The sequence below is a fragment of the Budorcas taxicolor genome, chromosome 15 (assembly GCF_023091745.1).
Source record: "Budorcas taxicolor isolate Tak-1 chromosome 15, Takin1.1, whole genome shotgun sequence".
Taxonomy (NCBI): domain Eukaryota; kingdom Metazoa; phylum Chordata; class Mammalia; order Artiodactyla; family Bovidae; genus Budorcas; species Budorcas taxicolor.
In genome coordinates, this window is record NC_068924.1 from 7,682,066 (window position 1) to 7,709,992 (window position 27,927).

The 27,927-nt window shown below is 41.9% G+C and overlaps 1 protein-coding gene across 1 annotated transcript in view; it reads right to left on the bottom strand.

Annotated features, from left to right (window-relative positions):
* ARHGAP42 (Rho GTPase activating protein 42) overlaps positions 1-27,927 on the bottom strand; it is a 340,908-nt gene that overhangs the window by 183,151 nt on the left and 129,830 nt on the right. The window lies entirely within an intron of this gene.

Sequence of the window (27,927 nt, forward strand, 5' to 3'; positions counted from 1 at the left end):
TTGCAACCCCATGAATCGCAGCACTCCAGGCCTCCCTGTCCATCACCAACTCCCGGAGTTGACTCGGACTCACGTCCATCGAGTCAGTGATGCCATCCAGCCATCTCATCCTCTGTCGTCCCCTTCTCCTCCTGCCCCCAATCCCTCCCAGCATCAGAGTCTTTTCCAATGAGTCAAGTCTTTGCATGAGGTGGCCAAAGTACTGGAGTTTCAGCTTTAGCATCACTCCTTCCAAAGAAATCCCAGGGCTGATATCCTTCAGAATGGACTGGTTGGATCTCCTTGCAGTCCAAGGGACTCTCAAGAGTCTTCTCCAACACCACTCAGCCATTAAAAAGAATACATTTGAATCAGTTCTAATGAGGTGGATGAAGCTGGAGCCAATTATACAGAACGAAGTAAGCCAGAAAAACACCAATACCGTATACTAACACATATATATGGAATTTAGAAAAATGGTAACGATAACCCTGTATGCGAGACAGCAAAACAGACACAGATTTATAGAACAGTCTTTTGGACTCTCTGGGAGAGGGAGAGGGTGGGATCATTTGGGAGAATGGCATTGAAACATGTATAATATCATATATGAAACGAATCGCCAGTCCAGGTTCAATGCTGGATACAGGATGCTTGGGGCTGGTGCACTGGGATGACCCAGAGGGATGGTATGGGGAGGGAGGTGGGAGGGGTTTAGGACGGAGGAATACATGTACACCCGTGGTGGATTCATGTTAATGTATGGCAAAACCAATACAATATTGTAAAGTAATTAGCCTCCAATTAAAATAAATAAATTTATATCTTTAAAAAGGCAATAAAAGGAAGGGATGTCTGCTGCTGCTTTGATTTTCTTTCACATTTTACTCCTTTTGTGGGTTAGGGAGAGAAGAGGAAAAGAGGAAAGTAACTTTCTCAGGAACATAAGCACAAGTTTACAGCCATGTTTCACTCCTCTGATACAACGCGGGGCAGTTCTTTCACAGTTTTCAACATTCTGTTCATCTGCCTCCCTGCAACAGCTTCTCAGCACTCAAAACTTGATGATCTGGTAACGGGGAGATGGTTTCCAAACTCCTGCTGATTAAACACTGTCACTTGCCATCTGCCTCTTCAAGGATGGAGTCACTGCATCCTCTGACCTTCAACACCCTCTGAAAGGAGCTCAAGGCGGAGATCAGGAATGAGGCACTCTGAGCTCTGGGAAAAAACTGGAAGAACGGGCCTTCAGATAGATCTTTTCAGGAGAAGATTTTATAAGCCCAAAATCATTAATGGAGACATCTGCTCCTCGTAACCAGCAGCAACCTTTTTGGGAAACTTCTGCCAAAATGAGGGCTTGACCTCCACCCTTACCTCTCTGGAGCAGGTCTGCAGGGCTATTTGAGAAGCTGTTCCCTCGGCTACAGTCCTCATTTTGCCCCAAATAAAACTTAACTCACAACTCTCACTTTATGCATTTTTGTGTTTTTTTTTTTCAGTCAACAGTACATAACAAAGAAGCCTTGCCCTAGCCACAGGCCCTCCTTTCCTTCCCTCCCCTCCACTCTGGCTCTAGGAGGGACATCTCTTCACCATACCCTCTCAAGGTCCTGCTCCTCACAGCTGTGACTCCCCCTACCTGAAAGAGTCTAGAATCTACCTGGTCTTTTCAAACCAAAACCGTACCCAGTCCTGGTCACTGTTAGACCTGGTGACTTCACTCCATTCCACTTCTCTGTGTTCTCTAAATGTTGCATGTTTATGTTTTTCTCTGTAGTGAAAAGTGAAAGTCGCTCTGCTGCTGCTGCTGCTGTTACTTTAGTCAAGTCCAACTCTCTGCGAGCCCATGGACTGTACAATCCATGCAATTCTCCAGGCCAGAATACTGGCGAGGGTAGCCTTTCCCTTCTCCAGGGGATCTTCCCCACCCAGGGATCGAACCCAGGTCTCCCGCATTGCAGGTGGATTCTTCACCAGCTGAGCCACAAGGAAAGCCCAAGAATACTGGAGTGGGCAGCCTATCCCTTCCCCAGGGGATCTTCCTGACCCAGGAATCGAACCAGGGTCTCCTGCATTGCAGGCGAATTCTTTATCAACTGAGCTACCAGGGAAACCTGTTTCTCTGTAAGTGGACACTAAACCTTACTTCAAAGTTAAGTCAAATCCTTCTCTCATATTTCCTCTAAGAGCTGGAAAGGGAAGTACTGAATGTAAAAATATGGTTTAAAATAAAAATTTTAAAAACGTGATTAACTGACAATTACTCAAAAAGAATTCTCTTCCAAAACACCAGACAGCCTGTTTACTGGTTACAACTTATTCCAGGAAATCATAAACAGAACATTTACTGCACCCTTGAAACACCCTAAGGACATCATACTATGACTTTGGTCTTCATCTGTTTCTGGCTTATCCTATTGCAACTCTCCCCACTTCAATTACCCAGGAACCTCAGAAGTAGGAGTGAATTTATCTTTACAAATTAAGAAATATCTTCAAAATTAGGGAAAAGAAGTTATACACACTGATGTGAACATGAAACTCAATACTTGATTATAGCTTTAGTATTAATATTTTACCACATCTACTTCCAACAAGAATTAGGTGTACTAGCAGATATTGCACACAACATATGCACCAAATATGTGCTGATGTGTTCAGTTGTGGCTGACTCTTTGCAACCCCATGGACTGTAGCCTGCCAGGTTCCTCTGTCCATGGAATTTTCCAGGCAAGAGTACTGGAGTGGATTGCCATTTCCTTCTCCAGGATGCACCAAATATATGCACCAGATATTATCAACGAAAAAATCCAACTGTTCATATTCAAAAAGAAATGGGAAATGCCAAGGATGGAAAAATACTTCTGTGCTGCTAAACTCAAAAGCAATGTTCTTTAGTCAAAAATTCTTGAGTATCAGGGAGAAAAAGTAGCCCACTAGCTTAAAAGTCAAGTCATTCATGTTCTTTCCTTAATCCCCTTCATTAGTCTGTATTTAGATACAGATTTGAAGAACTCTCTAGTAATTGGATTTTATTTAACAAATAAGGATATAGCCTTAATGCAGTAGGCACTGTTCTAAGACCTTCACAAACATTAATCCTACAATGGTAGGATTCTTACCCTATTACTGATTGGGAAACTGAATATAGAAATACATGTGCCTGAGGTCATACACAGTTAATTTTACAGGGCAGATCCAAGGTCTGTCCATTGCAAACTCTGTACTAACTATTACATTATGCTGACTCCCCTAAAACACCTCAGACTAAACTCAACACCTTCCTCACCCTTCCCAGTCCAGCATTCCTTAGAGATTCAATGACATCCTCATTCTCTATGTAAACTGCTACAACACCACATCTGTCTCTCCCACCCTGCTCCACTGGCCCCCTCCACAGTCAGTCGTCCCTTAACTTCTGTTCCCACCCACCGCTTCCTTCCATAGTTCCTCTCCACCTCCACTTGTAGTTATCATTTTGTTGTTTAGTCGCACAGTCGTGTCCAACTCTTTGTGATCCCATGGACTGCCACATGCCAGGCTTCCCAGTCCTTCACCATCTCCCAGAGTTTGCTAAAATTCATGTCCATTGAGTCAGTGATGTTATCTAACCATCTCACCCTCTCATCCTCTGCTGCCATCTTCTCCTTTTGCCTTCAATCTTTCCCAGGGTCAAGGTCTTTTCCAATGAGTCAGGTGGCCAAAGTATTGGAGCTTCAGCATCAGTCCTTCCAATGAATATTCAGGATTGATTTCCTTTAGGGTTGACTGATTAGATCTCCATGCTGTCCAAGGGACTCTCAAGAGTTATTTAGGACCTAATTCTTCTTAGCATTAATACAATACCCTTGTAACTAATTTGGCCTGCCTCTGGTCTTCTATGATCTGTTCTAAATATCACCAATAAAACTGACTAACTCAGTATGCATTTGTCAAACGAGGTCCCTTGTTAAGTGCTGTGAAATTAAAAAAGAATCAAAGCCCTGCTGCAGAGGCAGGGAACCACACAGGTGTTCCAGCTCTGATCAGGTCATCTGAAAACACTCACTGAAGCTCTACTGTTGGCTGAACTGTGTCCAAACTCCTCACCCGTCTTCCAGCTTTTCCACAACACTAAGTTTTTTCCCACTCTCTCACACAACCCCAGTCTCCCTATTATATCCACCCATACTTTGACATCCCCTGTCTGCGGTCTCTTTCCTATCACAACACTGTCTCTGCCACCTCCACGCAGTCTACCTGAAGTCCCACCCAACTACCACCACACAGCTTTCTCAATATTCCCAGCTACACAACAGCTTCCAACAGACCAAGAACCTTAGCACCTTGGACCACATAGGACATACCCATCTGTCTTGCAGTCCCCTATTTGCAAACAAGTTCTGATTTACAAAACCACATTTAAGTTTCTCCTTTGAGACGAATACATTCTCTGATACTTAACTTCAAGAAGAGCTGGCTCAGCTGAACCATCCCTTCTCCCTGTATTTCACACTACTTGGCATTCTCTTCTCTTCTCTCTGCTTCTCCTCCATTTGTTGTGGCTGGTGTCACAACAACGCTTAAGGCCTGTCACAAATGCAGTCTCCTCCATGAAGCCTCTCCAAATCCTCCAGTTAGAAGTAACCTCTCCCTCTTTTGAGTTGTCATAACATTCTTCCTGCCCATCTCTCCTAGCATTCACCAGTTGGTACATCATTGACACTATTTCCATACACCTCCACCAGTAACTCAGCAGCTCAAAAGTGGACACTTGCCTTACTCATTTCCAATTACTTATCATTTGCTGAGTTCTGTGCTATGATAGTGAGAATGGATGAATAACAGGTAACGGGTGATTGCATTTCTATGTTGGTCCTGGTCAAGAAGCTAACATCATTACAGAAAGTGAGCCAGATAACTCCAAAAGAGGCAGAATGGTGGGCAATATACTTCCCTTCTCCTGTGGTCTCCAACCTGTCCTTAGTCTATTGGTGCCAACAGGAATGCTTGTAACATGAAATTATGGTTTCACAAAAGCAATACCTGGGAAGAAATGAAAGTTCTTGACATGCTAGGTTGGAACTCTGACAACACTCCTACAGACAGATGGCTACTATATTGGGTTGGTTCTATGTAGTCATTCACTGAAGACCTCACACAAGGACCTGAGAACTGTTTGGCTGCAGAAACAGTCGTGAGTGCAGTTTAGAGCTGCACTTCTGGACACAGGTTAAATTTTCAGTTCTGCTACTTATAAACATCAGCAATACATAGGCCTCAATTTTTCCACGTATAAAAATCCAGATAGGGACTTCCCAGTGGTGCAGTGGATAAGAATCCGCCTGCCAATGCAGGGGACATGGGTTCAATCCCTGGTCTGGGAAGATTCCACACACTGTGGGCAACCAAGCCCAAGTGCCACAACTACTGAGCCTGCGTGCTGCAGCTACAGAAGTCCACATGCCTAGAGCCAACGCTCCACAACAAGAGAAGACACCGCAATGAGAAGCCCATGCACCACAATGGAGAGAAGCCCCCACTTACCACCACTAGAGAAAGCTCACACACAGCAATAGAGACCCAGCACAACCAAAAAATAAGTAAATTAATTAATTTTAAAAAATGAAGATCATACTAGAACTTAGCTTACACAGTGAAGGTGAGGATTAAATAAGTACATGCAAGCAAAGTGCTTAACAGTGGTCTGGCATATAAGAAGGGATTAAGCAACATTAGTTATTGTATAAACAAGTAAAACATTTTATTTGACTTTAAGAAATTTATAATCAAGTTGGAAAAAATAACATTTGCTGAAATACTTCTGAAATCAATTTAGCAACCATTTCCTGAACTTCAACTGATTATACAATAGACAACATTAGGTACTAAAGGGAATAAAGATAAGAAATCGGGAATTTTTAAGTCTAGGAGACAAGGCCAGTAAGCATCCCCAGTTAACTATAGTAAGTCAGATCATGTTAAGGAGTAACTAGTAGACACACTGGGGCTGCCCTGGCAGTGCCAGTGGTAAAGAACTCGCCTGCCGATGCAGGAAACATAAGAGATGCAGGCTCGATCCCTGGGTCAGGAAGATCCCCTGGAGGAGGGCACAGCAACCCACTCCAGTATTCTTGCCTGGAGAATCCCTTGAACAGAGAAAGCTACAGTCCCTAGTGTCACAAAGAGTCAGACACAAGTGAAGTGACTGAGCACACACGTACACACACGCTAGATATATGAGAATGGCTCCCTAGTCCACTGGTTCTCAACTGGGGACATCTGGCAATGTCTGGAGACATCTTGGCTTGTCCAACTGGGGGCGCTGGGGCAGATGTGTGTTACTGGCATTTAGCAGAGGAGAGAGATGCTGCTGACCATCCTACAATGCTCAAGTTGATCCTCAACACTAAGGAATCACTCTGCCCAATGTCAACAGTGCCAGGTCAAGAATCACTGCTCTCTTCCAACTGTAAACAACTCTGCTCTGAAGATCCAGGCCCCACATCTCTACCGACTGCCTGGATTCACTTCTGATGAAACAAGCTTTGGTAGTGTGACACTTCGCCAGTCTTGCGTAATAGTTGTTTCTCCTGCAGACTTACCACCCTTTGTTCACGGCCTACCCTTCCACATGTGAACACATGCCCGACCATGCCACGATCAGATCTATGAAGCTGCCAAACCTCCCGGTTTTATCTTCCCCCATTATGGCATCTCAGCCCTGCTCAAGCTCCAGTTACAACAACAGATGGTCTGCATGAAAATATCAAACTATCTTAATTTTTATAGCCTGCTTCTTGAAGCTGGCAGTAAAACCTTTTAAATCTTTGACTGAAAAGAATAAAAGGTAAAGTAAATTAATGTTACTTAAGTGCTGCCAATTAAAATAATGAAGCTTCAAATGACTGAATTATAAATTGAGTAAATATACTTTAGACTTTTGTTTCCACAATGATCATCATTCTTAATGATTTAGTAATTTAAAATGCAGACTAAAAAAATTTTTTTTAATGTTTTGGCATTGTCTACCCTATCACAATGCCAAAACTTAAAAAAAAAAAAGGGCTTCCCTGGTGGCTCAGAGGTTAAAGTGTCTGCCTCCAATGTGGGAGACCTGGGTTCGATCCCTGGGTTGGGAAGATCCCCTGGAGAAGAAAATGGCAACCCACTCCAGTATTCTTGCCTGGAGAATCCCCTGGACGGAGGAGCCTGGTAGGCTACAGTCCACGGGGTCACAAAGAATCGGACACGACTGAGCGACTTCACCTCACCTCACCTCACCCTATCACAAAGCATACTCTGCATCAGTGTCTTCTGAAACACTCAGCATTTCCTGTTGCTTTAAAACATTCACTACCTGTTAACCTTGTAAATTCATGGATATAAAGCATATATGCCTGCCCACCCCAACCATACCTGGAAGCAAACTTAAACACTAAAGTTGTCATAACAAATGAGATGAAAAGTGAAAGTTGTAGTCACTCGTGTCCGTCTCTTTGTGACCCCATGGACTGTAAGCCGCCATGCTCCTCTGTCCATGGGATTCCAGGCAAGAATACTGGAGTGGGTTGCCATGCCCTCCTCCAGGGGATCTTCCCAACCCAGGGATCGAAGCTGGGTCTCTGACAATGCAGGTGGATTCCTTCCCATCTGAGCCACCAGGGGAGCCCACCAAATAAGATGGCTACTTTCCAAAAAAAAAAAAAAAAAAGGAAAACAGCAAGTGTTAGGGTAAATATTAGCCAAGATGTAGAGAAACAGGAACCCTTATGCACTGATGATGGGAATGTAAAATGGTGCAGCCCTATGGGAAACAATACTGTGGTTCCTCACAAAATTATAAAGGATTGTAAGCAGAATCTCAAAGAGAAATTTACACTCTATATTTATAGCAGCATTATTCATAATAGTCAAAAGATGCAAGCAACCCAAGCTTCCATCAACAGATGGAAACCAGCAACAGATAGTTGGACAAACAAAATGCCGTATATACATACAATGGAATATTATTCAGTCGTAAAAAGGAAGAATTTTGATACATGTTACAACATGGACAAACATTGAGGACATTACACTAAGTGAAAAAAGCCATTATATGTTCAGTTCAGTTCAGTCGCTCAGTTATGACTCTTTGCAACACCATGGACTGCAGCACACCAGGCTTCCCTGTCCAAAACCAACTCCCGGAGTTTACTCAAGCTCATGTCCATTGAGTCAGTGATGCCATCCAACCATCTCATCCTCTGTCGTTCCCTTCTCCTCTCACCTTCAATCTTTTCCAGCACTGGTCTCTTTCCAATGAGTCAGCTCTTCATATCAAGTGGCCAAAGTATTTGAGTTTCAGCCTCAACATCAGTCCTTCCAACGAACACCCAGGAGTGATCTCCTTTAGGATGGACTGGTTGGATCTCCTTGCAGTTCAAGGGACTCTCAAGACTCTTCTCCAACATCACAGTTCAAAAGCATCAATTCTTTGGTGCTCAGCTTTCTTTATAAGTCCTCTCACAACCATACATGACTAATGGAAAACAATAGCTTTGACTAGATGGACCTTTGTTGGCAAAGTAATGTCCAAGCTGTGTAATATGCTGTCTAGCTTGTTCATAACTTTTCTTCAAAGGAGAAAGTGTCTTTTAGTTTCATGGCTGCAGTCACCATGTGCAGTGATTTTGGAGCCCCCCAAAATAAATCTGTCACTGTTTCCCCATCTATTTGCCATGAAGTGATGGGACCAGATGCCATGATCTTAGTTTTCTGAATGTTGAGTTTTAAGCCAACTTTTTCATCCTCCTCTTTTACTTTCATCAAGAGGCTCTTTAGTTCTTCTTCACTTTCTGTGATAAGGGTGGTTACATCTGTATATCTGAGGTTATTGATATTGCTCCCGGCAATCTTGATTCCAGCTTGTGCTCCATTCAGCCCAGCATTTCTCATGATGTACTCTGCATAAAAGTTAAATAAGCAGGGTGACAATATACAGGCTTGATGTATTCCTTACCCTATTTGGAACCAGTCTGTTGTTTCATGTCCAGTTCTAACTGTTGCTTCCTGACCTTCATACAGATTTCTCAAGAGGCAGGTCAGGTGGTCTGGTATTCTCATCTCTTTAAGAATTTTCCACAGTTTGTTGCAATCCACACATTCATAGCGTTTGGCATAATCAATAAGGCAGAAGTAGATGTTTTTCTGGAACTCTCTTACTTTTTCGATGATCCAGTGGAGGTTGGCAATTTGATCTCTGGTTCTTCTGCCTTTTCTAAATCAAGCTTGACCATCTGGAAGTTCTCTGTTAAAGCCTGGCTTGGAGAATTCTGAGCATTACTTTACTAGCATATGAGATGAGTGCAATTATGTGGTAGTTTGAGCATTCTTTGGCATTGCCTTACTTTGGGATTGAAATGAAAACTGATCTTTTCCAGTCCTGTGGCCACTGCTGAGTTTTCCAAATTTGCTGGCATATTGAGTGCAGTACTTTCACAGAATTATCTTTTAGGATTTGAAACAGCTCAACTGGAATTCCATCACCTCCACTAGCTTTGTTCATAGTGATGCTTTCTAAGGCCCACTTGACTTCGCACTCCAGAATATGGGGCTCTTGGTGAGTGATCACACCATCATGATTATCTGGATCATGAAGATCTTTTTTGCACAGTTCTTCTGTGTATTCTTTGCACCTCTTCTTAATATCTTCTGCTTCTGTTAGGTCCATACCATTTCTGGCGTTTATTGTGCCATCTTTGGATGAAGTGTTCCCTTGGTACCTCTAATTTTCTTGAAGAGATCTCTCCACAATTAAAACTTTGTCTTGTTAATATTCAATGTGGCAGTCCCAGGAATCTTTAATTCAAACTTCTCTACACATTTATAATTCTGTCAATTACGCATGCTTAGTCACTTCAGTCATATCCGACTCTTTGTGACCCTCTGGACTGTAGCCTGCCAGGCTTCTCTGTCCATGGGATTCTCCAGGCAAGAATACTGTAATGGGTTACCATGCCCTCCTCCAGGGGATTTAAGACTCAGGGGTTGAACCTTCATCTCCTACATCTCCTGCACTGCAGGCAGATTCTTTACCTGGTGAGCCATGGGGAAAGCCCTTGATGTCTGCTAGCTGGCAGGTATTCTTTGTTTTTTTCCTGAATTCCCTCAGGGCTCAGTATCTCACCATCCCTGGTGGCTGCAGCAGCTGATGACTGTGACGTCTTTTGTTTACTGATATGGCAGGAAGTACTCCATTTCTCAATCCCATCAGGCCCAAACCTGGTGGTTTTCCATGGGTGAACTTTGTCTCCCAGGGTATAAAATGTCTGAAAGGCATTTTTCACTACATAAATTGGAAGGAAAGGAAAGAGGCACTTCAATCCAGAGTACAGAGGCCAGGGATCTCACTGAACATCCTTACAGTGCACCAGGAAGACTTCCCTAACAAAAATTTATCTGGCCCCAAATGTCAAAAGTGCTGAAGTGGAGAACCTCTGTCTGTGAAGCAGAGTTGCCTTTTTTTCTCTCAATCTGTATGTGATCAAGCAGCAAGCCATGTTAGTATCACCTGCAAAATAAGCCCAGAATCAGACAGCTTCCACCACTTTCATCCTAGTGCAAATGACCATGGTCTCGAACCTACTGGAATAACTAAAATAGCCTCCTGACTGGTATTTATAGTTAGGAGATAACCACCTAGCTGTGTGGTCCGCACTATACAACAGTCAGGTACTCACTTAAAATTCTAGACCAGTTCACGTCTGTCCTCTGTTGACCCTTCCACAGAGCAACAGACCAACCCCTGGCGAAGCCCTACACACTCCTCACATCCCACCCCACCCACTGCCCCTCTGCCCACTTTCCCGTCTGCTCCTGTGATTCAACCACACTGGCCCAGGTGCTGTTTCTCAAACCCCAGCCACTCTCCAGCCTCAAGGTCTCTGCACTTGTTGAGCCATCTGCACCACCACCAGAGACCTGCAGGAGAAACCACCCACTCTTTCGTCTGGCTGCTGCTTAAACCACCTAATCGTGAGCCTCCCTCTGACCACCCTATGTTAAAACACACCTGCATCCTCCCTCCTCTCCATCCTCTTTCACATTCCTTTGTCCAGAGCACCTGTTACCATCTGACACTGTCTGCTCCTGCCAACTGCAAGACAGGTAAGTCTTTTTGCCCAGAATCTGACTGCTTCCAACGCTTTCATCCTGGTGCAAATTACCATGGTCTCCAACCCAATGAAATAACTAAACTGGCCTCCTGACTGGTATTTATAGTTAAGAGATAACCACCCAGCTGTGTCTTAGCTCCTGGAGAAGAAAATCAGCATCTGGTGAATAAATGACTGCTATCTTTCCCAACTACTTCAGTGTAAAAAATTACAGAAGCTCTGCTTCATAAATAAAAAACCACGCTATGCACACCGGTCTACCACCTGCTTTGTTTATAAAGGTATCCAAATTCTACTATTGACAGCTTCAATTTTTTTGGTGTAAGATACAAGCAGAATCTGGCTTAACCTATCACTAATGTGTTTACTATATGAAGGCTTATTCTTTCATAAGAAACTGAAATCAGATAGCCTTGGGCATAGTTCTTTTTTTTTTCAATATGAGCTCCATAAATGAGGTGGTGAACTTGGAGGGTAGTTATTGGCTATGTCTAGCAAAGTATTCAGTCAGAGAAGACAATCAAAGTCCAGAACATTTATAGCACACATATCACCTATTCCATGGCTTCCAAAATTTCAGTCACTCACATACGACTTCCACAGTTTGGGCCATATCCATGTCCTGTATTTTTACTTATAAATCGATCCACTTCTTTTACTATGCTTACTGCAAAACAATAATTTCCATTAAACCCAGAGTTGTTCTTTATTCAGTACACATTAAAATAAGCATGGAACTACTAAAATGTAAATTTTTCATTCATATAATGCTTAATTATATTGCTGGTGGTTTCCATTTTACACTCTGGGAAACACAGAATATTCTTCCTTTATAAAAAAAGAAACCATAATTCTAAGAAGCTTACTGCTTTACTTGATGTCAACAACTGGAATCAAGATTTTCCCAACTCTGCGTTCTGGTTTCATGCTGAGTAGGAAAAATAGATTTTATATGCATCGCTTTAACAGAATTCTGTTATGTGTGGCAAGCAGAAATTATACTCTGAATGAAATATAATGTGAACAGAATTAAAAGTTTCAGATCAGTGGGGATATTTTACTATGAGAGGCTTGAATAGAAATATAATAATAACTATGTAAAGCACTGTTCCACCACCAACTTAGTTAGATATGGTTATACAAGTGAAGAGTGCCTCAGCGTTTCAAACAACAGTGTTTCTGTTGCTGAAAATATCTTAGATCCAAAGGTTTGGCAGAAGTTTAGAAATATGATTAAAGTAAGGTTTCCTACTTGACCACATTTTTCCAAATGAAAGAAGGAAATACACTATCGTTAGGAATAGCCTGTGGTTTACCACCACACTAGTAACAGTGAAGTCGCTCAGTCGTGTCCAACTCTTTGCGACCCGTGGACTGTAGCCCACCAAGCTCCTCCGTCCATGGGATTCTCCAGGCAAGAATACTGGAGTGGGTTGCCATTTCCTTCTCCAGGGAGTAAAAAGTTGATCAAATTGGTTAAGTTAGATTGTTACAGTAAAACTCTCTTGTCTGTCTGGTATAGCTGAGGGGAAAAGGAATGCTGGTTGAAATCATTCTTTTTAACTGACTCACAGTATTGCTTTCTGTTTAGTTATCCTTTAATTCCTTACAATAAAGCATTGGAATTTCACACATGAAAGTCCTATACATCCTTTGTTGAGTTATTCTTAAATATCTTATTCTTTTGTTGTAATTTTGAAATGGTGTATAGAAATAAAATTCATATATATGAATTATATTGGTATATAAATTATATATATGAATTATATTATATATATTCATATACATATATATTCTATCCACCTGGCTAGGCTCATATTTCTAATGAATGCTCTGTAGATTATTGAAGATATTCTATGTAGGAAAATCACATCAATAAATTATAAACGAAGGAAACAAAATTAAGTCCTACATTTTCTATGCCTCTGCTTTTATTTTACTCCATAGATTAGGTCCCCTCCAAAATAATAATGAATTTAAGTAGTATTAATAGTAGTATATAAGGACCCTCATGGATCTGCCTGCAACACAGGAGACCTGGGTTCTGTCCGTGGGTTGGGAAGATCCCCTGGAGAAGGGCATGGTAACCCATCCCAGTATTGTTGACTGGAGAATTCGATGGACAGAGGAGCCTGGTGGGCTACAGTTCATGGGGTCAGGAAGAGTTAGACATGACTGAGTGAAAAACACAATCCCTGCCTGACTCCTGTGAATGTTTCTAATGTTTGGATGGTGAGTATTATGTTTCTAAGTCCTTTAAAATGTCAGACATATACACAGTTCAGGCACAATTCACTATCATAATATTCTGCTCAAATGACATTAACTGGAAATGTCCTAAGGCCATGACCATACTATAATAGACAAGAGTTGGGTAATTATCTAAATTACAGTAATTTCTTCATTTCTGAAAATAATACTCATATTTAGAGGAACACATAAAACATACTCAGTCCCCTGGGCTTTGAGTGATTGGTCAAGGGTCTTTAAGTGATCTTGACTGGGCCAATCAGAGGCTTTAAAAATTTTTTTTATTAATAATTAACCAATGGAATTTGAAAACAACAGAATGGGAAAGACTAGAGATCTCTTCAAGAAAATTAGAGATACCAAGGGAACATTTCATGCAAAGATGGGCTCAATAAAGGACAGATATGGTATGGACCTAACAGAAGCATAAGATATTAAGAAGAGGTGGCATGAATACACAGAAGAACTGTACAAAAAAGAGCTTCACAACCAAGATGATCATGATGGTATAATCACTCACCGAGAGCCAGACATCCTGGAATGTGAAGTCAAGTGGGCCTTAGACAGCATCACTATGAACAAAGCTAGTGAAGGTGATGGAATTCCAGTGGAGCTATTTCAAATCCTGAAAGATGATGCTGTGAAAGTGCTGCACTCAATATGCCAGCAAATTTGGAAAACTCAGCAGTGGCCACAGGACTGGAAAAGGTCAGTTTTCATTCCAATCCCAAAGAAAGGCAATGCCAAAGAATGCTCACACTACCACACAATTGCACGCATCTCACACACTAGTAAAGTAATGCTCAAAATTCTCCAAGCCAGGCTTCAGCAATATGTGAACCATGAAATTCCAGATGTTCAAGCTGGTTTCAAAAAGGCAAAGGAATCAGAGATCAAATTGCCATCATCCACTGGATCATGGAAAAAGCTACAGAGTTTCAGAAAAACATCTATTTCTGCTTTATTGACTATGCCAAAGCCTTTGACTGTGTGGATCACAATAAACTGTGGAAAATTCTTCAAGAGATGGGAATACCAGACCACCTGACCTGCCTCTTGAGAAACCTATATGCAGGTCAGGAAGCAACATTTAGAACTGGACATGGAACAACAGACTGATTCCAAATAGGAAAAGGAGTGCGTCAAGGCTGTATATTGTCACCCTGCTCATTTAACTTCTACGCAGAGTGCATCATGAGAAACACTGGGCTGGAAGAAGCACAAGCTGGAGTCAAGATTGCCAGGAGAAATATCAAAAAATTCAGATATGCAGATGACACCACCCTTATGGCAGAAAGTGAAGAGGAAGTAAAAAGCCTCTTGATGAAAGTGAAAGAGGAGAGTGAAAAAGTCGGCTTAAAGCTCAACATTCAGAAAACAAAGATCATGGCATCTGGTCCCATTACTTCATGGGAAATAGATGGGGAAACAGTGGAAACAGTGTCAGACTTTATTTGGGGGGGCCTCCACAATCACTGCAGATGGTGACTGCAGCCACGAACTTAAAAGACGCTTACTCCTTGGAAGAAAAGTTATGACCAACCTATTGAAAAGCAGAGACATTACTTTGACCAGCATATTGAAAAGCAGAGACCTATTACCCAGCATATTGAAAAGCAGAGACATTACTTTGCCAAGAAAGGTCTGTCTGGTCAAGGCTATGGTTTTTCCAGTGGTCATGTATGGATGTGAGAGTTCGACTGTGAAAAAGCTGAGCGCTGAAGAATTGATGCCATTGAATTATGGTGTGGCAGAAGACTCTTGAGAGTCCCTTGGACTGCAAGAAGATCCAACCAGTCCATTCTGAAGGAGATCAGCCCTGGGATTTCTTTGGAAGGAATGATGCTAAAGCTGAAACTCCAGTACTTTGGCCACCTCATGCGAAGAGTTGACTTATTGGAAAAGACTCTGATGCTGGGAGGGGTTGGGGGCAGGAGGAGACGGGGACGACAGAGGATGAGATGGCTGGATGGCATCACCGATTCGATGGATGTGAGTCTGAGTGAACTCCAGGAGTTGGTGATGGACAGGGAGGCCTGGTGTGCTGCGATTCATGGGGTCGCAAAGAGTCGGACACGACTGAGCGACTGAACTGAACTGAACTGAATGGAATTTGTAATAGTTACCAATGAAGTTTTTAATTGTTTTTTTACTAGTAGTTTACCAATGGAAACAGCACCCCTGGTGTCTCAGAGGTAAAGAATCTGCCTGCAACGCAGGAGACCTAGGTTTGATCGCTGGGACGGGAAGATCTCCTGGAGAAGGGAATGGCAACCCACTTCAGTATTCTTGCCTGGAGAATTCCATGGACAGAGGAGTCTGGCAGGCTATAGTAGTCCATGGGATCAGAAACAGTCTGACACAATTAAGCAACTACACACACACACACACACACACCCACACACACCCCAATGGAAACTAGACAGGCCTTCTCCAGAAACAATGTCTGTGAGGCACGGAAGCAATGTTTATGAATCTCCATGTGGAAGAAGCCAATTGAGAGAATGAAACTGACAGCTCATGAAAGAGAAAAAAACGCCCTCTCTTTTGAAAGAGCTGATGAAGCTAGCTGTTCCTGGATCCCACATACAACCCAGCCCTTCTCACAGATAACTGAGACATCCCACTGTCTTCCCTGCCAGGGTGCTGTCTGCCTTGCAAATGAGTGTCCTGAATGACACACAAATGACAGAATCCGTCCTGAAGGGACACAAAGCATGTTGGTAAGAATCCACTAAGAGTCAGACTTTGTCTTGAGACAGTGAGTCCTGATTCTAGGACAAATGGCAAGTTTATGACTTTGCTGTTAAGTTAGTATTACAAGTTAAAGTAAAATTATTACACTGTATATTTACAAAATCTCACCATTGAGAGAAACTGGTTAAAAAATACACAGGATTTCTCTGTGTTATTCCTCTGTGTTATTCAAGTGTACATGAATTTATAATCATCTCAAAAATTTGTTTAAAAGGTAATTTAAAAAGCTTTCATTCTCTTTTATCTTGATGGTAATTAAATGTGCAATTCCTTCTGTGAAGCTGAAACAACATGACTCTGTGGTTTAATCATGAAAACAAAAAACCTTTTCCTCACTGAAGAGTATCCCAACCTCTTATTTCTGAATATCTGTTTGGTCTGTCCACTGATATCTCCAAACCATCAACAGCTTTGTCATAACTTGCAAAACTTCCCCTCATGCTTATCTTTTACCTCTGTTTTTCCAGTCTAATTTATGTCTACTTAGGTTTATTTTCTTTGCCTTTTAAAATTAAATGCCCAATCCAGATCTTAAAACGTTGGGGTATGCTTCCAAAGTGACTATACATTTACTATTTATGGTATCAAAGTATCTTTGTGCTTCTTAACTATCAAAAAAGAAATCAAAACATATGGATGTATATAAACATAGTAAAGACTAACACATACCCAAATGTATCAGTGAAATATGATGACCAACCCCACAGAATAAATGTATTTTTGAAAATATGACATACACAACTGTCAGAATTCAAAGTAAAGCCTATACACCTGGGGTCAATAGAAAAGGCAGGAAGACAGGAGGACCACAGACAGGAGGGAAGACATGGGGAGCACAGGTGCTGTGCCCAGGAGTAGACTCTTGCAGCCACAAACACCACCTAACACCCAAAGGTTCATGCCAAAGCAGCAAAACTAAAGGATATATTTAATATAGCTTATGTCTTGAGAGGAGAAAAAAAAAAAGTAAGTCTGTTATTCGTGTATCCTATTTTAAATTGATGGCTTTTAAAATAGCACTATCTGGTGGAAAAGTTCCCCTAAATCCTTCCAGACGGTCAAGGTTAATCTTAAAAAAATAAAAGAGGTCTTGGGAAATAGGAAAATATAAAGACTAGATGCTTACTGTCACGTATCCATTTACGAATCTTTAAATCTAGCCATTTGATAGACATCCATGACATATCAGCTGTGAGAATGGTGTCAAGCAAATGAAAAAAAAAAAAAAAAGTATGCCCAAATGTTAATGAAAGTGGTATACGTAAATGCAAATATGGTTCAAAATCAGGGCTATCTTAGTTCCCTCTGCTGATTGCTAGCCAGGAAAGCAGAACTTACAATAGCATACAAACCTTCATTTAATTACAGAAGGAACAAGCTGCTCTTCTTCTTCGAGAGCAAGTACATAGCACAACGGTCAAGTCTCAGCTTCCTGTCCTTCATCCCCCTTCCTACACCGTGTGCAGAAGCATGAACAAGCAGGGAATGGCTCGAAGGCAGCCTTCTAGGACAGCTTCCCTGTCTGACACCTATACTACAACTATTTGAAGATCTTTTCAGAATTTTGACAGACATTTCTAATCATTAAGTGTGCTAAGTCTTTTTCAGTTATAGAAGCAAAAGACATAATTCGCAAATATGAGCACTTTGAGGCATTTTCTGAAACCCTAGCAATTATTCTACTCAAGGCCTTCACATGAAATTAACAAAATTTACTCAAAGTTTATTGCCCTTTTAACCATAATGAAATAAGATAAACAATCTGAGAAACGGTAAATGAGAAACTACAATAACTTTCAAAGACACCTTTTCTTTTTCTGTAAAGGAGTAAATTTTTGGACAACCAAGGTAGTTTTCAGAATATCTGATATATAAAAGAAAAAGAATATAAAGCAGATCAGGCCTTTGTCCTCAAAGTGTTTAAAATTTAAGTAAAAAAGAACACACAGGATCCAACAGAACAGTGGGCTGAAGTCCAAAGACCTGAAATTGAGTCCTATATCTTAGACTCTGTCACTAGTGGCATGTATCACTTTCAGTGCCTCACTCAGAGTCTGAGCTCAGTTTCAGATTCTCAGAGGATAAATAAAAATATATATGAAAGCACTTTGCACACTCTAAAAATTATAAATCAATACTGGGACTATGAACAATAAAAAATAAAAGCCACCATCATTGCAGTCATGATGAATTATGTATGACCTGCCACCTCTCAATCCTACCTTTTAATATTTCACTAAATAACTGAAAATCAGGGAAATCATGGGAAGCCTCTACTTTTTTTCAATAAAGTGAAAAATTAGAACTCTGTACATGGAAAATTGAGTTTTGGGTTTTTTTTTTAAATTTCAGGTGACATGGTTATATAAAAATGTTGGCATGTAGGCAAGCATATCTAGCTTTTTTCTAATAAATGTTAACCTAGGACATACTAGAAACATAATCCATACTCATATATGTCGAATTTTGGCATTTATTTATCTGAGATAATGAAAGGAATTGGATTACTTCACAGAAAATCGGACTTCAGCATATAACAGCATCAATGCCAGAAACTGAGAGACTAATCAATATCATCTATGGACAGCATATATGCAATGCAAAACTTAATAGCAAATTTTCCATTTAACAAAGGAAAATCTTGCACTGAGAGAAATAAGGATGTGCAATTTCCTCAACATTTAAAATATTCTTCAATTTCATGAATTCTTGGTTCAAAGGAGTGGGGAAAGACTTAGGCTCTCACATGTCAAAATGTAATGAGAAAACTGTCACTGGATTACTGAATTAACTGTCTGTTTAAATAAGAAGAAACTGAAAATTTAATTTCAAAACTTGTAATACCTGTGTTCTTTTCCTAATTTTTGTAAGATTCAACTAATAAATCTACAGCACTTAATAGAGCATTTCACATACTGTATTATAACATATGTTCTGCTATTGTTATGCAGTTTTTAGTTTAAAAAGTCTTAGTCTGTACCCGTATGGATTATGTGAAGGCTGTGAAGCCCAAAAGCCTGGGGTTGAATACTTGTGTATCACTCATCATATATGACTTTGACTTTTCTCCTCTTTAAAATGGATCTGTTAATAACATACACCTGAGGGTTGCTTGCAGATTAAATTTGTGCCTGTCGTCAGTCATGTCTGTCTCTTTGCAACCCCATGGACAGTAGCCCACCAAGCTCCTCTGTCCATGGGATTTCTCAGGCAAGAATACTGGAATGGATTGTCATTTTCTTCTTTCAGGGTAACTTCCCCACTGAGACTGGACCTGTGTTTCCTGCATTAGCAGGAAGATTCTTCACCACTGAGCCACCAGGGAAACCCTCTAAAGACTCATATAAGAGACCAAAATCTTACATCAAAAATCAAGTAATTTATATTTAACACAATTTTCCCTTTTTTAATGCCAATCTAAAACTATTTTGATTTCATCCCTTATTAACTCTTTTATAGGACTGATTATGGGGTTCCTCTGATGGCTCTCACATTCATACATGACCACAGGAAAAAACCATAGCATAGACTAGACGGACCTTAGTCGGCAAAGTAATGTCTCTGCTTTTGAATATGCTATCTAGGTTGGTCATAACTTTTCTTCCAAGGAGTAAGTGTCTTTTAATTTCATGGCTGCAGTCACCATCTGCGATGATTTTGGAGCCCCAAAAAATAAAGTCTGACACTGTTTCCCCGTCTATTTCCCATGAAGTGATGGGACTGGATAATATGATCCTCGTTTTCTGAATGTTGAGCTTTAAGCCAACTTTTTCACTCTCCTCTTTCACTTTCATCGTTTTAGCTCCTCTTCACTTTCTGCCATAAGGGTGGTGTCATCTGCATATCTGAGGTTATTGAGATTTCTCCCGGCAATCTGGATTCCAGCTTGTGTTTCTTCCAGTCCAGCATTTCTCACGATGTATTCTACATAAAAGTTAAATAAGCAGGGTGACAATATACAGCCTTGACGTACTCCTTTTCCTATCTGGAACCAGTCTGTTGTTCCATGTCCAGTTCTAACTGTTGCTTCCTGACCTGCATACGGATTTCTCAAGAGGAAGGTTAGGTGGTCTGGTATTCCCATCTCTTTCAGAATCTTCCACAGTTTATTGTGATCCACACAGTCAAAGGCTTTGGCATAATCAATAAAGCAGAAATAGATGTTTTTCTGGAACTCTCTTGCTTTTTCCATGATCCAGCGGATGTTGGCAATTTGATCTCTGATTCCTCTGCCTTTTCTAAAACCAGCTTGAACATCAGGGAGTTCACAGTTCACGTATTGCTGAAGCCTGGCTTGGAGAATTTTGAGAATTACTTTAGTAGCATGTGAGATGAGTGCAATTGTGCGGTAGTTTGAGCATTCTTTGGCATTGCCTTTCTTTGGGATTGGAATGAAAACTGACCTTTTCCAGTCCTGTGGCCACTGCTGAGTTTTCCAAATTTGTTGGCATATTGAGTGCAGCACTTTCACAGCATCGTCCGTCTAGTCAAGGCTATGGTTTTTCCTGTGGTCATGTATGGATGTGAGAGTTAGACTGTGAAGGAGGCTGAGCACCGAAGAATTGATGCTTTTGAACTGTGGTGTTGGAGAAGACTCTTGACAGTCCCTTGGACTCCAAGGAGATCCAACCAGTCCATTCTGAAGGAGATCAACCCTGAGATTTCTTTGGAAGGAATGATGCTGAAGCTGAAACTCCAGTACTTTGGCCACCTCATGCGACGAGTTGACTCATTGGAAAAGACTCTGATGCTGCGAGGGATTGGGGGCAGTAGGAGAAGGGGACGACCGAGGATGAGATGGCTGGATGGCATCACGGACTCGATGGACATGAGTCTGAGTGAACTCTGGGAGACGGTGATGGACAGCGAGGCCTGGCGTGCTGCGATTCATGGGGTCACAAAGAATCAAACACAACTGAGCGACTGAACTGAACTGAACTGAACTGATGGCTCAGTGGTAAAGAATCCATCTACCAATGCAGGAGATGAGGGTTCAGTCCCTGGGTTGCTTTGATCCCTTGGAGAAGGAAATTGCAACCGACTCCAATAACCTTGCCTGGGAAGTCCCAGGGGCTGAATAGCCTGATGGGCTACAGTCCTTGGGATCGCAAGAGTTGAACACGACTTAAGAGACCAAATAACAAAAACAAGGACTGATTACGCTTTTTTTAAAAAAAGTATAACAACAACAACAACAACGTATAACAAGGGATAAGTTTCAATACTCTTACAAAGGAAGTGATCATTAGAGTTATACATTTCCCCTTCTAGTATCTCATCTTTTTGCTGCTGTTGTTCCCAAAGATTGCCTCGACACCTAGGCCATTTCAGTAAAGTACTTTCATTGCCCTAGAATAAAAAAAGATTAACATAGGCACTGAAGAGAAAGAATGTAAATCCCAAGAAATCTGTCCACCACAGCTTGGCACTGGCCATGGGTGCTTGCCATCCACTCCTACAAAGATTAAATCATGCACTGCAGCAGCTGCTGACCTCCAACAGCCCCGAAGGGGTTCCAAGTGGAGAGCAGGACGAGGCCCTCTGTGCTCCCAGAAATGGGCAGGACGGGTCTTCAGACAGTTAGATATTCTCAGGAGCTGGTTTTCTAAGCCCAGTTCTTGTATCTCCTCATCCCTAGAAAAACACTAAAATCCTTCACGGTGACAACTTTCTCATGACTAGCAGCAGCTTCACAAGGCAAGCAGAAGCTTCCTAAAAAATACATGTGCTTGATGGCATGTACTGCCCCTTTACCAAAATCACATATATACCGACCTTCCCCCTCTCCTCTTTGGAGCAGTGTCTCAGAGCTATCTGAGGTGCTGTCTCCCAGGCTGCAGTCTTCCTATAGCCAGCCCCAATAAAACTTAACTCGCAGCTCTCATGTTGTGTATTTTTTTTAAGTCAACAAACCTAAAGCAAAATTTATAACTTACACAGGCCCAATGTAAATGTTAAATGCTGTGGGTAATAACAGTCAAAATAAGAGGTTTCTTACATTAATCAAAATGAAACCTATAAGAAATAAATTCACCTGCATAAACTGTTCATGGTAAACACAAGCTGCAATATTCCAAAGCTGCAGGTTCCTTAACTGGGGACAAAAATGGTTTTGTTTCCTTAATTGGAGACAAAATCTACATTGCTACGCACACACATCCACACTCAAAACAACCAAACAACACATGTACACACCAAAAATTTTCTTTGTCAAGGTGAGGGACTGAGAATCCCCAGAAAATGAGGGCCCCAGAGGCACGGGTGGAGGAGCAACATAGGGTGAACCAGATGATGTGGAGCCTCTATCCTGAAAGAGGGCGGAAGCCACTGGTCCACAGCGTGGGAGCTGCTATTTGTTATCACTCGACATCTCCCCTAAGACCAGGAGAATAAATGGGACTTTGAAGAAGCTGTCCAAACAGCTTTCTCCTGATTCTGCTACGGATCCACACCTCCTTTGCTGATTCTACCCCATCTGAACAAAGTCTGGATTCTACACCTCAGGGCTTGACCCTCCCACCTCGTCTCTTCTGTCTGCACGCTCACAGACTGGGTGAGCTCATACATTCCCACAGCTTCAAACACTCTCAACATGTTGACAATGTCTAAATTTATATCTCTAGTTCCACCTGCTCCCGTGAACTCCAGACACATATATCTATATGCTCCTTTGACAAGGCTAGTTGGATATCCAGTAGGCATCTAAATAGATCCAATATTTAACCATTTCTTCCGCATCTCCTTCATCTCAATAAATGGCAACATATTCTACCAGCTACATTAGTTTTATTTCTAGCATTTACCTCCCTCAGATTTAATTTATTGACATGTCTGTTTGTTCCCAGCAGAATGCAAACTGCATGAATGCAGCTATCTCTATTGTAATACATAAGAACCAAAGGAGACTAATTTAAACTGTATGGAAAGTGTGGGCCCCCACAAGGTACAGGAGGTGAAGTCTGGAGGAAAAAATGGAAGCTCTCATGGGAGGATACGGATCAGGCTGCTCAAGGCAGAAGAAATGATGGATGCAAAGATCTAAAACTCAAACAAAGCTTGTAGAGAGACACACAGTAGAAGCAGACCCAGAGGGATGAAGAAGAGGAAAACAGGAAAAGTACTGAGAAGGCAGGAATGGCAGGAGCGGGGGCGAAGGATAGTTTCAGAGATTCTGGGAGAGGGGATTCGAGACCAAAGGCCAACAGGAGAAAGGGTCAAATTCAGCGCGTCAGTAGAAATGACAAAGAGGAGGCTACCAAGATCTCTTCCGGAGGAGGGCTTCAACTGAGCATTTCAGTCTTCCCCGGAGGGGTCTCTTGATATGTTAATATTTGTTCATATTAATTTTGAACAGCCTGGGCAAAATGGTATCATTTTCACGGCCCAGTCAGCTGTGATCTGAAGTAAAATAGAGCAGTTCCTATGGAAGTATGGAAATGGAAGCAATCTTACCAGGAAATTTATATGGCTGAGAATTCCCTCTCTGCACTGGGGATCATCTCAAAATATTTCCACCAAGACATCTGATCTACGGCATCTCTAATCAAAAGCATTGAAGGGCATTTCCAATAAAGATGCACTTCAAAAAAAAAAAGCCTATGTCACTAATCAATACCATATCCTGACTGCAAGTATAAGAATTTTACTAAAGTCATTACAAAAGGCTATTAAATTATTTCTTACACTTGTGCTGTTGAAAGGCTGTCCTCTCAGAGCCACTTGATGGCAAGTGGCATCTTGGGGAATGTCAAATCATGGAAGATGGATTTTTGAGTGAGAAGTATGCGATAGAATAAACTATACCCACACAAGATCTAAAACGAGTGTTTTCAAACTTTTCTTCATTATTTTGCTTTTTTTTATCCCAGACCTTCTCTGAAACAACAAGTAAGGCAATCGAAACCCACAATAGGACTTCACTCATGAATAAAGAATTCCCTTCTTGCCCCAACATGAGAGACACTGCTGAGGGCAGAAATATGGATCCTTGAAACACTATGAGCTAGTAGGCCAATCTCCATCTCCAAGGCTTATGAAATACGGTACCATATTCCTCAGCCAGTTTCTTGATTTTCTCCCTTTATTCTGTCATCATATTAAATCTCAACATCCTGCTCATAAAACATCCAAATGCCAAAGCTCAGGCTTAATTTCTAAGGACTTTCTCTTTACTCAGCTCCACCTTAAGTTTATCACTATGCAAACCAGTGCCATGGCCAAGTTCACTGTTTCAACTCCCTCTCTTGATCACAGCTTCCTTGTCTCTCCTGTGATCCTAGTGTAGCCTTCAATACAATTAAGCCATCATGCTTGCCCTCTCTGCTTCCTAAGGCTGTCAGTATCCTCCTGCCTCAATCATCACTATACTCATATCATTATATATATATACGAACCCACAGCCCTGTAATCCAACACCATGCCTTCTGGGCCAACCACCCCCTGAACCCCTGACTTCCCAACTATTCTTACTACTCACAACCCAAGGCTCCGGATACTGTTAGAAACATCTTTGAAAACATGGTCGTTAATCTTTCCTGGACATATTCATGATGTCTAGCTTCAGCATCTCTTTATCCCTAGGCAGGGTCCCTTTCCTCTTGTGGAAACTGCTCCTGGCTGTTCTAAACTATTTCTACTGACTCCTCTCTCAGCAGATGACCATTTCTTCCTAACAGTATTATCCATCTGTCCAACCAACCAACTTACTGTCCAAAGTTCTGTGTTTTAGTCAATCCTCCTTTTTGTCCCAGCACAGGAGAGCTTTTCCCCTGATGTTTGCAGGCCTCCCCTCAGTGCAATAAGAACATTCTCTTGGCTCATTTTCCTCTTGCAAGCTACAACACACTTTCACATATTCTTTATACATTTTCTAAAATTATAGCCCATGCTAGTTGACTTGAGGCAGGAGACAGATGGGCCTCCAAGCTAAGAAGCTGGAGTCTGTCCCCTGTGGACAGACACTCCAAATAAGCAGGAGCTCGAGAGGAGCTGAGCCCTGCCCAGATAAGAGATAAGAAACCACATATTCTTCATTCTCGAAGTCAAGAAGACTTTCCTGAGCACGTACACACAGAAAGGCTCCTTGGAGGTCAGAGAGGGGGCGTCACCTCATAGTAAGTGATGTCGACCTAGCCTTACGCTGCTTCGCAAGACTCCATCCTGGCTGAGAGACGCGTGCGCACGTGGGAAGATCTGAGGTACACTAAACGCGGACTCAGGACCACGCAGAGCAAGATGACTGATCAAAACCAAAGTGTCCCCAGCTACCACGAGGCCGTGGCTCTCTCTCTGAGGCCAGCAGTGTATCTAACCATACATACTCTTTTTCTAACAAGCACTTTGTTCACTATTTTCTGTCTCTGTGTGGAAATTCCTCTCTACACAGCTGACAGGCCAGGGCCCTGTCCCTAGTGCCTAGTGGTCTAGTGGCTAGGATTCAGCTCTCACTTCTGTGACCCAACCGCAATCTCCAGTGGTAACCAAAACCCTGCTTCAAGCTGCTGCAGGCTGAGGCCACTCAAGATCAAACTCATAACTCTCCTCAACTATTTGCACAAGATTTGACTTGCTCAACGCAGAACCCCAACTAACACAGGAGTTAGGGGCACAGTGGAATATCCATGTGTAACTGATGGTTGGCCCTCTGCCTCCATGGATTCAGCCAACAGTGAATCATACAGAACTGCAGTATCTAATACTGAAGAAAATCTGTGCATACCTGGACCCAGGCAGTTCCATCCCATGCTGTCCAAGGGTCAACTATATTTTCCTGGCTCCCATGTAATTTCCAACTTTTTTTTCACGTCTCCTTAACCATTCTTTACAACTTCCATCATCAGCTTGTGATCTGAGCCATAAGTGCACATACTACCCACATCTCTCCATGGTACTTGAACTTCTATTGTGAAGCTCAGAAAATCAGAGTGAAGATCATACTTAAAGCACTTGAAAGTGTCAAGTCACCTCCACAGACTGAGCCAGAGAGGGTCAGTCTCCCACAATGACTGATCTCTACCTAGATTATACTGCATGCTGTCTCTCTGATGGGACTAGACCTAAGGTAGGCTGATGTTTCCTGATAAAATATGGTCACCCCTCCTCCACAACATTTCTTCCTCGATAGTATCTCCCCCATGTAGCCACCAAATTAATTTCTTGTAAATCCCACATTGATCCTCTCGTTCTATCAAAAAACTCTAGCAATTTTCCCACAGACTATAACAAACAACTCAAACACTCAAAGGCAGGGCTGGCTCAGTCTCTGTGGGGTCTCTGGGTGCTGGTGTGCACAAGGTTTTGTTTGAGCACTTCAAGTGTCTCTGGTGGGTACGGGGTTTGATTCTAAATGTGATTTCGCCCCTCCTACCATCCTGATGAATGAAACAAAAGCTAGAATCCAACAAGACTGTTGAAGCTTGGCTGGATGAAGCATAAGCTAGAATCAAGATTGCCAGGAGAAATATCAATAACCGCAAATATGCAGATGACACCACCCTTATGGCAGAAAGTGAAGAAGAATGAAAGAGCCTCTTGATGAAAGTGAAAGAGGAGAGTAAAAAAGCTGGCTTAAAACTTAACATTCAGAAAACTAAGATCATGGCATCTGGTCCCATCATCTCATGGCAAATGGAGAAAAAGTGCAAACAGTGACAGATTTTCTTTTCTTGGGCTCCAAAATCACTGATGGTGACTGCAGACATGAAATTAAAAGACACTTGTTCCTTGGAAGAAAAGTTATGACCAATATAGACAGCATATTAGAAAGTAGAGACATTACTTTGCCAACAAAGGTCTGTCTAGTCAAAGCTATGGTTTTTCCAGTAGTCATGTATGGATGTGAGAGTTGGACCATAAAGAAACCTGAGCACCAAAGAACTGATGCTTTTGAATTGTGGTGTTGGAGTAGACTCTCGAAAGTCCCTTGGACTGCAAGGAGATCAAACCAGTCAATCCTAAAGGAAATCTGTCCTGAATATTCATTGGAAGGACTGATGCTGAAGCTAAAGCTCAAATACTTTGGACACATGATGGCAAGAACTGACTCATCTGAAAGACCCTGACGCTGGGAAAGATTGAAGGCGGGAGGAGAAGGGGACGACAGAGGACGAGATGGTTGGAAGTCATCACTGACTCAACGGACATGAGTTTGAGCAGGCTCTGGGAGTTGGTGATGGACAGGGAGGCCTGGCGTGCTGAAGTCCATGGGGTCGCAACAAGTAGGACACGACTGAGTGACTGGACTGGTAACAAACAATAAAACTTCTTAGCCCAGCTCTTAAACCCTACATATGCCACAAACTACCAACCAATCTTCTACTACTACCTTCTAAGAACCTTCTGCCTTATTCTACAAATGTACACAGTACTCTCTCACCCTGTGGCCCCTGCTCAGGGTCACTTATATAACTACCATGCCCTAGTTGTATGATCTCCCTCAACTCAGACAATGCTCTCTAGAAGTCAGGGCCACCTTAAGGACACTCTTCTCAAACTGCACTTCCTCATCAGTGGGCAAAATGACACCAAACTATGCTGGTTTCCCAGCACACTGAATTCACAGTCTGACCATATTATGTATGTGAATCTCAACAAGGTGGTGAGGCCAGCGATATCGAAGATGATATTTTAAATAAGTCTGTAATCCTCACTGTAACTGACAACCAACATCTTTATCTCCATCAACACTTATTCATTATGTGCCAGGTACTTTGACAAAGCTTTACAATGATCCTGTGGACTATATATTACTATTTTTCCCATACACAAATGGGCAGCCTGGTTCATAGACAGGGGCCTACCAGAA